Raw genomic sequence first — 17,297 nt, forward strand, 5'->3', positions numbered from 1 at the left:
TAGGTTACGGCTTGTTTGATAAGAGTTGTTCAGTTCGTGTAATCGGTGATTGATATATCACGTGTTATTAGTTGCAATACAACGTGTTCTTTGTTTATTGTAACGTGTGTTTGCTTGTGTTTAACGTATATCGATTCTACGCTCGTATCGTCTTACGTAGGGATTCCGCACCTACGTAGAACGAGATATTCCGTGTAGATCCGGCTGGGAACCTACAAAGAACGAAGGTTTTTTCAAAGGATCGCGATTTTTGTGTTAATAAATAAATAATGAAAGGAATTAAAAGAGTTTTGGTGAAAAGTAATTAGGAAGATTGAATTTTGAATTTAAATTAATTAAAAAATATATAAATTGCCATGTGGCATTTTGAAGAGATCTTGTTAATTATATAAAAAAAAGTTTTCTTGAAAACCCACTCTCAATTACATGGGTAGATTTCAGCTTTGCTTCTTGATTTTCACCACTAGTTACGCGTTCATGCAACGTTACACACCTACCAACATCGAATTGCAAGAGTATAAGCGTTGTGTGACGCACTTATTGACTCCGGTTACACACCCAATGTCGCGTTGCGCGCATACCATCATCGGGATATGGCCGTTTTGTTGCAGGGTTCCGCACGTGTTGACATCGGTCACGTGCTCGATGTCGCGCTTACGTGTGCACTCCGCCCCATTGCGCGAGCACCCATCTAATCTATTATGCATATGACTATATGTAAAGATGTTTTAACTTTTTTTTTTGTATAAAAGTCGAGTAACGCTTATGAAATAGATATGTCATATTGATATTACTAACTTGAAAGCTTTAATAATAGTAAAAACAGTTAATATAATGAACTTTTGTAAAATATTATACAAATAACAAAACTAACTAAAGTACTATTCAATATAACACGAACTAATTGATAAATAAACATAGACGATTAGAGCGTTACAAATTGCTGACGCCACAGCATCCCGCGGGCACCCTGCTAGGTATAATTATAATAAACAAGTTACTACCCGAGACGCACGTCGGAAACGATGTCTCGGACTTTTACGCTTAGGCGTTCCCAGAATACGACCACGTTGCCGTGTGGACGAGGACTGTTTGTTCGAAACCCAACATTAAATTGTACCAACAAAGGATCCGGTCGCAGGTCCTACGAAGATCGCTAAGTGGGAAGGTGATTAAAGTGGAGGCCCACCCGATCCTCAAACATCCTCGGCCGGTTAGGGTCCGCGGTTGGGTGGCTCTGGTCAGGTACGTGACGAAATGCTCGGGCGAAGGGATATATTTCGTGGCGAAGAGTGGGAGGATGTGTGGGGAAGCGATTGTGAAAGCGTCGGAGGGTGGTCACAGGATGACTGGTGAAAGTGATTTAAAAAGAGAGTATCTAAAACGATGGGATTCTAAGTGTTGAACAACTTTTAGATTTTTGGATTTGTTGGAACATGTGTTTTATGGGAGTAATGCTACAAGAGAGGCATTGGTAGAGCTTTGTGGTGATGAATATGTGTTTTGAAAGTTATTTGTATAAGAAATTGGCTAAGGGGAATGGATGGGAGGATTTTAAGATGGTGTCTAGTATCATTGGGAGTTTGATTAGGTGCAAACTTGTTGGGAAGGAAAAGGAGTCTTTTGATCCAAATGTGCTTGCTAAGCTTGTGTGATATTTTAATATTATGAATGGCTTTGAGTTAATTAAGTGGATAATAATAGTTGTGAGATTACGTAAGGTGTGATAAGTTATGTACACTTCCATTGTGAACTTTTGGATAGATGGTGTGTGGCAACCAGTGATCGACTTTATTTTTGTTACTTGATTTCTAGTGCTGGTATTAGATTGTGGCCCACGCCCTTTGCCCGTTAACGCAATCGCATCCAAAGGGGCAAAATACCTTTTGGCACCCTCTTCTTTAACAAGTGAAATGGCTTGGTAGTATTATCATTTTGAAATTCTCCATATTTGTTGATTTCTCTTATAACTCTTCCTTCTATTATGAGCAAGATTCCATCTCGACTGCCATGCATCACTTTTATATATATATAGGATCATGATCATGTGAGAACTTTTTAGGAATTGAGAACTTTGAGAATCATTTTGGACCACAAAAAATCCCAAAAATAATAAAAAAAATCATAAAACAAAAAAAACACAAAAATAAAAAAAGTAAAAACACCAAAGTTCTTATTTATCATCCCGGTTTCTAAAAAAAAAAAAAAACGTAAAAAATTTTTTTTTCTCGGTTTAGCTAAATTATACATATATGTATAATATGTATCCACATGTTTTTTTTTCCTATACACATATGTATAATTTAAGGTAAATGATAATGTACATATGTATACATTACGTAACTAGAGATTAAATGAAAGTATACATATATGTATATGTATAATACGAATTAAAAAGAAAAAAAAATCAGTTTTTTTAATATACATATATGTATAAGATGTACACACATGTTTTTTCCTATACACATATGTATAATTTAAGGTAAATGATAATGTACATATGTGTACATTACGTAACTAGAGATTAAATGAAAGTATACATATGTGTATATGTATAACACGAATTAAAAAGAAAAAAAAAATTCGGTTTTTTTTTTTAATGAAACCGCAATGAAATATAAGAATTTTGGTTTTTTTTACATTTTTAAAATTTTAATTTTTTTTTGTTTTATAATTTTTTTAAATATTTTTTTAGAGGTTTTTTTTGTGGTCCAAAATGGTTCTCAATTTGCCAATGATTTTCTTAGGATCCTTACCCTATATATATATATATATATATATATATATACTCAAAACGCATTAAACATCTTAAATTACATTCATGTACAAAAGTACGTAATATGTGTCGTATTTTAAAATTCAAGATATGTATACTAGTGGTTTCAAAGCAATTAACCATATGGCCATATGAGTGATTTGAGATGCATGTGTCAATGACTAATGAACTCGTGTAGGGACATTCAAACCGCTCGCCACTCGTTCGGAAATTGCTCGAAAAATGTTCGCTCGTTATTTTGCTCAATTGTAAACTAGCTGCTCTGCTCGGTTCGGTTTGTAAACGAGCCAAGCAACGAGCAAAAGCCGGTTCGGTTCGGCCCAAATATTTTTAATTTATTTTATATATAATTATATATGAACAAAAACATAAATAAATAGACAACACATAAATATAGGTATACAATTTTTTAAACCCTTTGATATTTTCTCAATTCCGTCAGTTTTATAGTTTTATTTGTTCGCTTTAAGTTTTCAGAACACATGAAGCTCGTTTACATGTTCATTATATCTCGGTTCATATTTATTTCTCATAATAAAATTTGCAACATATTACACGTTTGTTTAAAATCTACTAATATGTAAACAAAATATATTATTTACAACCTTTAAACTTGTTTCTTATTAAAAGTTTTAAAGTGAAAAAGAAATAAATAATGCTCGAAAATCGCTCGATGTTCGATCGAAAAATGCTCGGTTCGATTTGGCTCGTTTCGATTTTTGCTCGATTCGATTTCAGCTGTTCGGTTCGATTGTAAATGAGCCAAGCAACGAGTAAGCCTTCGCTCGGTTTGGTTCAGCTCATAGGACAGCCCTAAACTCGTGTAGTCTTGTGGTTTTTGTTGGACTTATATTCGTGGGAGCTAAGCACAATAGGTGCTAGGTGTAATGTAATGGTGTATAACTTATAAACAATATCGAACTTAGGCCCATTCTTTCAAAGCATGGTTCTAAGAGCATGTTTGGGATTGAGTTTGAAAAATGCTTATTAGCTTATTGGCTTTTTCAAAAAGCCATTTTGAAAAGCCAGGATTTGAGGCTTTTGAAAAACTGTTTTTTAACACTTTCAAAAGACTAAAGTAGGAAAGATTTTCGTGATTGCCAAACACATTTTAATTTATTGGCTTTTTGAAAACACCAATAAGCCAATAAACATTTTTCAAATTCAATCCTAAACATGCTCTAAGTCCTGTTAAGCCCCCAAAACAAGTGGCATTTTGGGTCTAGATTTTTTTTTCTCCAAACCCAGTCCAACACGCGGGTAAGCCTGAAACTTAAAAAAGATCATATATTACGGTTCTAATGACTCCCTAATCCCCATGTCTCATGGTAGAGCCGGCAACTTACAGACACAGCTCGTTAATGTAAACATGATTCAATATGAAGTTAAATGTGCTTAGGTCATAAACGGGTCAACACATTAATGATGTGATTAAAAACGTTTAACAATAATGAACTCATGGCACATTTATCCAATCAAATATGAAGTTAAATGCGCTTAGGTCGTAAACGAGTCGACACATTAATGATATGATTAAAAACGTTTAACAATAATGAACACATGACACATTTATCCAATCAAATATGAAGTTAAATGTGCTTAGGTCGTAGACGAGTCGACACATTATGATATGATTAAAAATATTTAACAATAATGAACACATGACACATTTATCCAATCATGCCAAATAGGATACATCATCCTGTCTAATAAAAAAGTGGATTTTCAACAACCTCCTCAAATTTGTAGATTTGTACACGTGGCATCATAAAATTCACCAACCCTATTGGAAAAGGCGCGGGTCATATTCGTTTTCTTCTAACCTGACCCGAACAATGGTATCTCTTTGAACACATTTTGGTTTCAAAGAACCCTGTCGTCGTATTTTCTCCATCTGATCCGATGATCTATTCTCATAAATAATGATAATGAATCTGATAATTGATATTCTCATCGTATCCAGGTAAAGAGGGATGCTCTCTGCAATTTTCGGCGGCTAAGTTTCGTTAGTTAATCGGATTATTTGCAGTTTTTTCTTGCTAAAGATGGTAATCCATCCTTAGGAACAACAAGAGAGCGGCCAATCAGTCGATGTCTTCTTAGTTTGTTATTGATTTTCGTTGAAAGATGTAGGTAACTTAGTGAACTTCTTCAACATATTGTGCCTGTTTAACTTACTGTAACAGTTTCGAATTTGTTTTTCTCCGCATCAGTTTCTCCATATGAAGAGGTAGGTCCCAGCAGAGCCCAGTTGGACCCGCATGACTCACCTTGAACAGGGACGTCTGCGCAACGACCAACTGCTCCCGCAGGACCCACCATGCTCAGAGAAAACCTTACGCGCAGTACGCCAGCTGTACCTGCAGGGAAAGCCTCCAAATGGTGAAGTACCCCGCTTGTTCCCGCAGTTGCGGATACAAGCCATCAGGGAAGGCTACCCGCACGGACAGCAAGGCTACACGCACAAGGCACTAGCTACTTCAGTAGTCACATGAAGGAATGAGCAAGGCGGGAATACTCCCGCCTAAATGAGCCAGTCCGTATGCTTCTGGAAGATCTTTTGTACTATACCTACTAAGGTATGGGCAGAACAGACGATCTGACCAGAAAAGCCCATGAACCAATCATAGGGTGACAGCTCACCGACAACAGTACGAGGAGGAGCACCCTCTAGTACTGTTTCACTATTAGCCGCTGCCTACTCACCAACCCTTACTATGGGACGTGCGCAGCCTACAGTTGGTGGAACAGTGCATAGCCGACAGTAAAGGAACAGTGTACAGCCGACCTTGTTACTGTCGGCCGTAGTCTATCCACCAACCAGCATGGCCTGTGCGTAGTCCACTGTTGGTAGAACAGGAATACTATTCAGCCGGCTGTACCTTCTAGGAAACCTACCTTCGGCTATAAATACTCCAACACCTTGGAATGGTAAGGACATCATCTGATATCTCATTCTTATCTAGCAATCTCTTAATATACACTTATATTCAGAGCAACCTAGTCTGATTCTCACGCCGGAGGGTGGTCACAAGGAGGAACCCCCCCCCCCTTCTCAGTGACGAGCTTACGGTGTCTGTTTTGCAGGTCACCTGAAGAACAACCTTCTCTGCTGGACCTCATCCTCGTGGGAAACATTACTTAACCCCCAGATTATCCGTAATCTGCCCCGGGTCACTTAGTGTTTCTTCATTGGCGCCATCCATGCATAAAAGCTAGAACTAATTCTTAGTTTTTTCAAAATTTCTGAAGAAATGGTTAACGTTACTCCGGTCCCAAGGCCAGTAAGCGACCAAGAAACCCCGGTAACCACAACCCCAGCAACTGGGGGGAACACCGGCGGTTATACAAATCTTACGAACACTACCCCGGTTACCCAAGCCGGGGCAAGTGCAGTAAACAATATTCCACTGGGGTTCACTGATGCCCAGTTGGAGAAACGAACGAGGGTCCCTCGCCAAACACTATATCAAGTTAAGGCGTGGGCCGAAGCACGTCAGAAAGAGTTCCAAGCTGAGTTGGATGAACGCTTGCGTTCAGTTCAACAGGCTGACGAATTCGGCAGTACTCGCCAACATCTCAATATGAACAGTGAGTGCGAGTACTCAGACGATGAGCGGGAAGAATCCGATACCGACGCAAACCCTCGCCATAAGGCAAAAGGGAAGCGTAAGGAAACGGACTTCCAACCGACAAGGAATTTTGGGGAAGCCTTTAAACCAACGAATGCGGAGAGAAACCCGCGTGACTTCTCCAAAACCTTTAGACCAACTGCTGCAAATGCAGGAAAGTCAAAGTTCGCAAGGGACATTGCGGAAGCAATCGCCCCGAGAAGTGCCAAACAAATGTCCAACATCGGCACTTATGATGGTCTATCCGACCCAGACGACCACTTGAACAGATTCATTGCGGGGGCAACCGTCAGTAACTGGACGGAACCCACGTGGTGTTATATGTTCCAGATGACTCTGGTTGGAGCGGCCAGGGCATGGTTCGATCGTTTACCGGTCCACCACATATATGATTGGGCGGACTTTCAGAACAAGTTCAGCCAGCACTTCAGCCAACAAAGGAAATATACTGAAGAACAGTGGACGATCCTCAACTGCGTTAGAGAGGAGGATGAATCTTTACTAGACTTCATCACTCGCTTCAACTCCAAAAAGCTAAGTCTGGTCAACATAAGTGAAGATCTTGTTCGCGCCGCTTTCATCCAGGGCGCCGAATACCCAGAGCTTATCCGCACATTGACGGGTAAGGACGGCATGCCATCCACATGGGATGCCATCATGACGGCGGCCAAGCGCTTTTCCGAGACGGAGAAGCAACTGGGAAGGGATCTTCCCCAGAGTACACACCTCTACACGCAAAGAACTAGAGAAAACAATGTTCGGATCGCCCGGCAGAACAAAAAGAGGAAGCTAGGTATTTGGCAGTCAAGGGTAAACTTTGACACCTCATCCAGCTCTCACCCTCTTGTTGGCGGAAGAAATAACACACACCCTTCAAGCCAAAAACACCGGTGGAGACTCACCAAAAGCGTCACGGAGATATTTGCCACTGAAAAGCTACCATGGCCAAAAGCTCCAATGATCCGGCAGCGACCTAATGCGGATCAGAGCAAATCCTGTGACTTCCACGGGACAAAAGTTCATAGTACGGAAGAGTGTACATCCTTGAAGGATATTGTTGAAGCATTCGTCAAGGATGGAAGACTTGCACACCTGGTGGCATCAATCAAGAAGGGAGGAAGGAACGATAACCGGTACAGAGGCAACGGACGAAAGCCCGTTGACATCAGCATCAACATGGTTCATGGTAAGATCAGAGGAAGAAAAAGGCGAACGACAGAACCATGCGCGTGGAAGGAAGCTGAGGTGCGCTTCCCGCGAGTGCCAGGAGGACCCAGCAAAGAAGGCCCTATCGTCATCAAAAGCCAGCTGGGGCACTACATCACTTCTCGCACTCTTGCTGACAACGGCGCCTCGTCAACGGTGATGTACAGGCAGTTCTTCGACAAGCTAGATGACGAAGACAAGGAACGCCTGGAAACGATCTGCGCCTCGATGGAAGGGTTCGATGGTAGCACAAACACCCCCCTGGGTATCCTATCTTTCCCCGTCACTCTTACGGACGGGAACCACTCACGCACAGAAGACGTGGATTTTGTCGTGATGAGGAAGCCAAACCACACATACGACACTCTTCGGAAGAGACGGGATGGCAAGATTCAACGCCGTGGTATCCTCAGTCCACGGCATGATGGGATGGCCAACAGCTGAGGGTGTAGCGATGATCACCGGCATTCCCCAGGTATGCATCGCATCTGTCTCATCTAAACCTAAACCAAAGATGGCTAAACCAACCATCACCGAACCAGAAAGATGGGCCTTCAACGGCAAATACCCTGACCAGGCCGTTTCCATTGGCCCAACAGTTGTTGATCCCACACGCACCTTACTCAAGCGCTTATTACAGAAAAACGCTGACATCTTCGCGTGGACACCAGCTGACATGACTGGTGTACCCCGAAGTAAGGCAGAGCACAAGCTCAAATGCGATCCGGCTGTTACGCCAATCGTACAAAAGCGCAGAGTAATGGGGCCAGAACAAACTAACGCGTGTAGAACCCAAGTCAAGGAACTCCTTGACGCAGGCATCGTACGCGTTAGTAGATATCAAACATGGGTTGCAAATCCCGTTATGGTACCGAAGAATAACAAACAATGGCGCATGTGCATAGATTTCAAGGACTTAAACAAAGCATGCCCCAAAGATTGTTATCCGTTACCCGAAATTGATCTTAAGGTGGATTCGTTAGCACCGTTTCGCCTTAAATGCTTCCTGGACGCGTATAAGGGGTACCATCAAATCCACATGGCCGTTGATGATCAGGACAAAACCGCTTTTCGAACGCCCGATGGCACATTTTGTTACCAAATGATGCCATTCGGACTTAAGAATGCCGGGTCCACATACCAACGCCTGATGGACAACCAGTTTCATGCCCAAATTGGGAGGAACTTGGAAGTCTACATGGATGACTTGGTCATCAAAAGCCCTGACGCAGAAGCGATGTTGAAAGACATCGAAGAAACTTTCAACACGCTTAGGAAGATAAACATGAAACTCAACCCGGGCAAGTGTGCCTTTGGAATGGAAGAAGGGAAGTTCTTGGGGGTCATCGTCACTAAAGATGGCTTCAGAGCGAACCCTGAAAAGGTCGAAGCCATTATCAAAATGCAATCACCTACTACCATCAAACAGGCTCAGACACTGAATGGACGACTAGTGGCACTTAATCGCTTTTTGGCAAACCACGCGGATAAGTCGTTTTCTTTCGTGTCAACGTTGAGAAACTGTTTAAAGAAAACGCACTTCCGCTGGACACCAGAAGCGGAAGCAGCTTTTCAGGAGATTCGGTCACGCTTGATCGAACTCCCAACGCTCACAGCACCAAAAGCGGGAGAGGAGTTAATCCTATACCTTTCCGCAACAGATAGAGCAACCGGGGCAGTCCTGCTAGTAGAGCGAAAAGGCATCCAGATGCCAATCTATTATGCCAGCCGTATCCTAACAGACGTAGAAACCCGGTACTCTACCCTCGAAAAATTAGTCTTAGCACTTATACACGCTTCACGCAGGTTAAGACGATATTTCCAGGGTCACCCAATCACCATTCTCTCCAACTTCAAACTTGCAAACGTTCTAGGCAAACCCGAGTTATCGGGACGCCTAGCCAAATGGGCAATTGAGTTGGGGGAGTACGCGATAAAGTATAAGCCAAGACCAGCCATAAAAGGCCAGGTTTTGGCCGACTTTATTGCAGAAGTGCCTGCATCGCGGGAAAAAGAGTGCCAGGAAGAGGCTCAACCCTCTCCAGCACAAGACATCAATGATGTCTGGCGACTCTACACTGATGGAGCAGCCAGTAACGAGGGTTCAGGCGCAGGGCTGAAACTAACCAACCCAGCAGGCCAAGAATACACTTACGCTATTCGACTGGATTTTCCAAGTACGAATAATGAAGCCGAGTATGAGGCATTCTTGGCTGGGATGAGAATTGCGCGTAAGATGGGAGTGAAATACTTGGAAGCCCACGTGGATTCCATGTTAGTAGCCAATCAAATCAACGGGACGTACACGGCCGTGAACGACACAATGGCCCTGTACCTCGCGCAAGCAAAAACCCTTATGCGCGATTTCAACGACTGCAAAGTCATACACTTCAAGCGTAGTGAAAACAAATCTGCGGACGCGTTAAGCAAGCTTGCATCATTAGCCTTCACCCACTTGGGAAAGGACATCCGCATTGAACTCCTCGAGGCACCTTCGGTCCCGCATAAGGAAATTTGTGTCATCCGAACCGGCACAGAAACGTGGATGACACCAATAATAAAATACCTCGCGGCAGGTACGCTACCAGAGTCAAAAACACAGGCAAGAAAACTACGTTGTAAAGCATTGAATTATCAACTCATCGATGACATCCTTTACAGACGTAACTTTCTTGGCCCAATCTTAAGATGCGTGGACAACCAAGATGCTGACTACCTCCTAAGGGAAGTACACGAAGGCATCTGTGGAGTACACGCAGGTCCACGCGCTGTTGTAGCTAAGCTAAACAACGCGGGATACTTTTGGCCGGGGATGCATACGGATGCGCTGGCATACATCAGAAAATGCAGGTCTTGCCAGCTCTACGCACCCAACACGCACCGCCCGAAGAATGAACTTGTTCCAGTCACCTCTTCATGGCCATTTCAGAAGTGGGCCATCGATGTGACAGGCCCATTTCCTACAGCAGCAGGAAATGTTCAGTTCCTAGTGGTAGCCATCGACTACTTCACCAAGTGGATAGAAGCAAAACCCTTAGCCCAAACAACCGCGAAACATATCAAAAAATTTATTTGGGAATTTATTATTTGTCGTTTTGGACTTCCACAGAATTTGGTGAGCGATAACGGCACCAACTTTGCTGACAAGAAGCTACAACAGTGGCTGAAAGAACTTCAAATCACCCACACCTTTACCTCAGTGGCACACCCGCAAGGTAATGGTGAGGTGGAAAGAGCAAATAAGAGCATCGTCGAAGGCATAAAGAAAAGACTCTTGGAACACAGATCCGGCTGGGTGGACGAGCTTCCGCACGTCCTTTGGGCAAACAGAACGCTGAAGAAGGCCAGTACGGGAGAAACCCCGTTCAGTCTCACTTATGGCACTGAAGCCATGGTCCCGGTCGAAATTGGCTTACCCTCACCAAGGGTCTTGATTCAGCCAGAAGACAATGATGCGGAAAGACGGTTAGACCTTATGCTAACCGAGGAACGCAGAAACTTAGCCGCAGTGCGTGAACAGAACTACAAGCGACAGATGCAAAAATACTACAACACGCGGGTAAAACTCTGCAACTTCAATGTAGGAGACTACATACTGCGTAACAACGAGGCTTCGAACCAAGAACGCCCAGGAAAGCTGGCCCCGGTCTGGGAAGGGCCATACATTATCAAAGAAGTTCTGGGAAAGGGCGCATACCGGCTCGAAAGGCTCGATGGCACTCCCATCCCAAGAACATGGAATGGAGCTCAATTACGCAAATGTTATATGTAGATCAATTCCAAACTTGTAAAGAAAAGGCCTAGAGCCACTTCTAATGGAAATGATTCTCCTTTCACAATGTGTTGATAGCCTTACCTTTATACTTATGAACTTCCCACACTGATGTGCCGGTATTCACCGCATAAATAGGGGAAGAAGTTACGTGTGGAAGGCGGCAAAACCCGCATAAACACAACGGTAAAAATTTCAAGTTTTAAGGAAAACCTCCACGCAGGTCAGATGTAAGTAAAGTTTAGCCATCCTTGTAAGTGCAAGTGACGGTCTTACCCGCACAATCACGAACAAGGAGGCAAAACTTCAACCTATTATCTACCACGTCCAAAGGTTAACTTATTCTGAACACTTAGAAAATTTCAAAGGAAAAGATGAGGAAAACTTCCACGCAGGTCAGATATAAGTAAAGTTAAGCCATCCTACTAAGTGTAAGTGACGGTCATACCCGCACAATCATAAAAGAGGAAGCGAAACAAACTTATAATTTGCCATGTTAAAAAGTTAACTTTTCTAAGTACTAAAGAAATTGCTAAGTTAGATCAAAACATGCGTAAAATAAACAAGGCAAAGAATTAACACAATCTTTATTCCATCAAATTCAAATATTACCAAGATTGCTGGGTGCATACCCGCATACAAAAGAAGCTATACAAAAGCAAAAATCTACGCTAATGGTGGAAAGGGATCTTCAGGATCATGCTTCAGGACCACTTCCACTTGGGCCCGCACCATCAGCAGAGCGTGGCGGTTCAATGAAAGCTTTGAGGATAGCTAGCCCATCATCAGCAGCAGCGACTTCGTTTACCTTCTCCACCACCGGATGCGGGAAGGCGGCACACTGATTCACTGCTTGGTCATAAACAGCTTCAGTATCCACATCATACAAAGGGAAGTTGGAAGGCGGGATGCCTTTCTCAACAAACCCTAGACCAAGCAGGAAGCCGGCCTTTTCCCCATCCTCATGAGAAGCGTTGAGGGCTGTGCTCATAGCATCGTCATAAGACGTCTCCGTGAAGACCCGATGCACAACCTACAAAAAGAAGTCAAGTATCAAAACCTTTTCTATTTACAAAGAAAAGCGTAAAGACATGAAAAGCTTACCTGAGACAACGCTTCTCGAAGAAGCCATTCCTTGGCAACCAGAGCTTCTTGGAGGGCGGCTTGAGCTTGGGTACAGGCACGTTCGGCTTCACTTTTATTCAGGTTGGCAAGCAACACTTCCTTTGCAGCAGCCTCTTCGACGCCCTTTAGCTTCCGCTCAGTGTGGTCAAGCACGCCCCTCTGGTCCAGGATCTCTTGGAGCTTCTTCGCGTCCTCCATCGCCAAGGCATCATGAGCCTGTTGGAGCGCCTCTAATTTAGCTTTAAGTTCCTCATTCTCGAGGCGTAGAGGCTCAGCAACAGCTTCAGCCTTGGTGGCCCTTTCAGTTACGTTCCTAGCAGTTTCCTTAGCCAGCCGAAGCTGTTCGTTAACAGCTTGGGCAGCCTTGGAACGGGCCTCGAGACGGGCCTGAACCTCAACTTCAAGGGCCTTGAACGCCTTCTCCTTCTCCGCAGCCCGCGGCGGAGAGCCTCCTATTCTCCTCCCGGACAGCCCGCGCCTGAGCTACTTCTTGAATGCGAGCTGCTTTTAACTTGTCGTTTTCACGACAAAGCAGCTCGACGCGCGGCTGCATCCGGGCCAGGAGAACCCGAAACTCATTGGTTAGCCTACCCTCCTGGTAGCTAGCCATGGCTTCCCCCAACGCACCACTGGGAGCTGCGTGACGAGCCCACTCCACGCACTCCACAGGTGTGCGAAGGGTTGTTCCTCGGCGGATGTTCCATCGAGGAACATACACTTCATTGGAATCCGACACTGCAAAAAACAAAAAGCAGTTAGGAAAAGATGACAAAAAAAAAATAGGCCAAAAGAACCCTACGCACCTGTAGGGTCAATAACAGGCCGATAGCCGCCAAACCCATCACCTGAACCCAAGGGAAATCCGTCCAAGAGGTCAGGTAGATGGGAAGGAGGCAGAGGTTGGCGAGAAGCCCCATGCATACCTGAAGGATCGGCCGTCGTTGCCGATGACGGAGGAGGCATGGTGAAGGCCGCCGCGGTCGCCGCTGCGGAATCCGCAGCAAAAGTAACCGCCGGCTCAGTGAAAGATGCGGTAAAAATGGCACTGACAGCCGGCGGTGATGTCATCAAAGCTGGAACAGTTGGCTCAATGGAGTGAGCAACTGAACCAGCGGAAGCAGGCGTAGGCGAAGCCGCCTGGGTCGTCGCCTCAGGTAGGCTGACCAAACCTACCGTCATGGGCAGGGAGGTACTCCTCCCCGCTCCACCCTGGAATGCGTCAACATCCACGCCTGCACAAAGAATATAAGTATTAATGATTGAAAGCTATGCAGTTAAAAATATAGTTTGTACTTACGGGTTTTCTTGAGCCTAAAAGTGCGGACAGGCGGGGATGAACCCGATGGAGCCGGCCTCTTCACGCCGGTCACCGTTGTCATCCTGGGCTCTCCGGAGGTGACAATCGTCGCAGCCTCCGGAGCAGTGGTCTTATCACCACTGGGGTTCCCCGCCACTTCCTCGCTTTCGGCCTCTGAGTCAGACCGAGGCACTGGATCGGCAGTGGAGGCCACCTTCTCCTTCCCTTTCCCGCCGGCAGCCTTTTTCTTCCGCACCAACGGAGGACCATCTGCGGATTCCTCATCAGAACATAAGATTAGAGGAATTCCAGCAGAGGTTTCAACATTGAGGGGTCGAGGGTTGAATAGCGCCTTACCTGGACGCCTGGCGCTCAGGATCTCGTGGCCTAGCGGGTAGACCTCCACGAACCGATCCGCCGTTTGTTCTAGGATGGGCAACTCGTTCTCGTCTAGAGCGCGAGTACCCATCCGAGCGGGACTGTCAGCCTCCCGCGGATACAGGAGCGACTGCAAGTCGTTCCCCTCTGAAATAAACAGGAAAGAAGTTAGAAGAGATTCTAAATCAACAAAAAGAAACAGAGCATACCGTAAGGAACAGAGTTCAAACCGTATTCGAGGACGATAGGGACCTTTCGCGCATCCGCATCCTTCCACACCCGGCTCATCCCGAGCATCACCATCCCAGACTCCGCAAACCGGTAAACCGGAGATTGGACTCGGGATATCTTCGAGAACCATTCCGCCTCCTGGTAGTTGGAGGCGTGAAGGCTTGGGAGAGCTTGCACATTCTTAAATTTCATGGCAAGGGGGATGGCGCGAGCGGAGATGTAGAAGAACTCCCGCTTCCACGAACGAAGACTGCGCTCGGTTGCGCAAATCTTCAAACCCTTGATTCGGGTTATCAGCGTATACCACCCCTGGATGCACCTCCAAGAGTAGAAGGTCATTAGGCGGTCGAGGAAGGGCACAATGCCCAGAATCCGGCACACCCACTCGAAGTGGCGAATCTTCGCGATCGCCATCGGATGCACCTCGGTCAGGTGCACACCGTGCCTCTCCAGGACACGGTACACAAACTTTGTCAACGGGAACCTAAGATTCCCATAGACAAAGAATGCAGCATATACCCCGATCTTGCCTCTGGGGGCATCATACACCGTCTGATGGGGTTCAGGAAACTCAGGCTCGAGAGATTCGAGCATGAACTTCCTGACGATGTACTGATATAGATCGACAGGCAGAGCACACTGGCACTCGCCAGCAGTACTCTTGTCATCGGCGTACACCCCAGCCTCCTGGGCTGTAGACTCAAGATCGTGAGACGACATCTTGCAGATATGAAAGAAGAAAACGATTTCAAGAGAATGCTCGACTGAAAAGATGAGTATTCGCCGGAAATCGTTTTGAAGATGAAGAGAAAAGTGAAAGTGTGGATTACAAAGAACCCTCTCCCCCTTTATATACTAATCGCAATTAATGCGATGAATTTAATGCGGAAGAGAGAGAAATCGAAGGTGCAATGAAACTATGACACGTGGCAAAAAGCAAGCTGGCAACAGCTGTTGAAAGGACGCGTACCATTAATTTCGCGGCCACGCGCCCGAAAAATCGCGACCACGCGCCTGAAAAAGCGTCTGGAATGACCAGGTACTGTCACGTCACCATAACTTCCTGCACGTCCTGACACAGTAAGAAGAAACCGTCGCACGACGTTTCAGCAGTTTGGACTGTTCTTATCCTTTCACCAACTCTTTGAATTTCAAAAAAAAAAAAAAAAAATCAATAAGATTCAAAAGTAAGCGGGAAAATACCCCTTACCTTGGCAACCAAGTAACCATAAGACGGGTGCGGGTACAGTGTCAAGGCAAAACCCTTCACATACTTAGCACCCGCAGGAAATTGACACCAGGAATACCTTGGAAGTAAAGTAACCGTAAGACGAGTGCGGGTACAGTGTCAAGGCAAAACCCTTCACATACTTAGCACTCTGCAGGGAATTCAAACCAAGAAGGATCTTCTGGGCCATGCTTGCGGAAACGGGAATAACATCCCCGCATGACGGGAACGTCGAGAACTATATTGTTTGAAACTCCAAGATGGAATTGGTGGTTTTAGCATAATTGATCACTATGTTGAAAACAACCAAAACCCCATGGAGAATCCACACAAGTGAGACTCAACGCTCCTGACTTGCGAGGAGGTTACAAACCTACCCGCTTCATACCCTAAGATCAAGCAGAAAAGTCGGGAATTTCTGCGTGACATCAGGAAAACCGCGGGAAGAATCCCCACGGAAAACCTTAAAACTAAAAACCCTTTTCAAAACCCCTTGCTAGTCCAAAAGTTCACCTCACTTATTAATAATTCATGAGAAGAACATTGGACTGGGGGGACTTGAAGAGGTAGGTCCCAGCAGAGCCCAGTTGGACCCGCATGACTCACCTTGAACAGGGACGTCTGCGCAACGACCAACTGCTCCCGCAGGACCCACCATGCTCAGAGAAAACCTTACGCGCAGTACGCCAGCTGTACCCGCAGGGAAAGCCTCCCAATGGTGAAGTACCCCGCTTGTTCCCGCAGTTGCGGATACAAGCCATCAGGGAAGGCTACCCGCACTGACAGCAAGGCTACACGCACAAGGCACTAGCTACTTCAGTAGTCACATGAAGGAATGAGCAAGGCGGGAATACTCCCGCCTAAATGAGCCAGTCCGTATGCTTCTGGAAGATCTTTTGTACTATACCTACTAAGGTATGGGCAGAACAGACGATCTGACCAGAACAGCCCATGAACCAATCACAGGGTGACAGCTCACCGACAACAGTACGAGGAGGAGCACCCTCTAGTACTGTTTCACTATTAGCCGCTGCCTACTCACCAACCCTTACTATGGGACGTGCGCAGCCTACAGTTGGTGGAACAGTGCATAGCCGACAGTAAAGGAACAGTGTACAGCCGACCTTGTTACTGTCGGCCGTAGTCTATCCACCAACCAGCATGGCCTGTGCATAGTCCACTGTTGGTAGAACAGGAATACTATTCAGCCGGCTGTGCCTTCTAGGAAACCTACCTTCGGCTATAAATACTCCAACACCTTGGAATGGTAAGGACATCATCTGATATCTCATTCTTATCTAGCAATCTCTTAATATACACTTATATTCAGAGCAACCTAGTCTGATTCTCACGCCGGAGGGTGGTCACAAGGAGGAACCCCCCCTTCTCAGTGACGAGCTTACGGTGTCTGTTTTGCAGGTCACCTGAAGAACAACCTTCTCTGCTGGACCTCATCCTCGTGGGAAACATTACTTAACCCCCAGATTATCCGTAATCTGCCCCGGGTCACTTAGTGTTTCTTCACCATATAAACCCTAAATTCATTATTGGTTCGATACGAACAAATCTAGGTTTAATTTTAGGATTCCTTTTGCTTTTGACACTTTTGGTTTCCTCGTGCCTGAAGCTGTGGAGCTACTTACCCGTGTTCA

General features: G+C 45.2%; 1 pseudogene; it reads left to right on the top strand.

Annotated features, from left to right (window-relative positions):
* Positions 1–426: 426 nt before the first annotated feature.
* On the top strand, positions 427–1,655 carry LOC143550526 (geranylgeranyl diphosphate reductase, chloroplastic-like; annotated as a pseudogene).
* Positions 1,656–17,297: the final 15,642 nt, after the last annotated feature.

This window comes from Bidens hawaiensis, unplaced genomic scaffold (assembly GCF_021521415.1).
Source record: "Bidens hawaiensis isolate Kalapana, Puna unplaced genomic scaffold, B.hawaiensis_p1.1 tig00001016_1, whole genome shotgun sequence".
In the NCBI taxonomy this organism is placed as follows: domain Eukaryota; kingdom Viridiplantae; phylum Streptophyta; class Magnoliopsida; order Asterales; family Asteraceae; genus Bidens; species Bidens hawaiensis.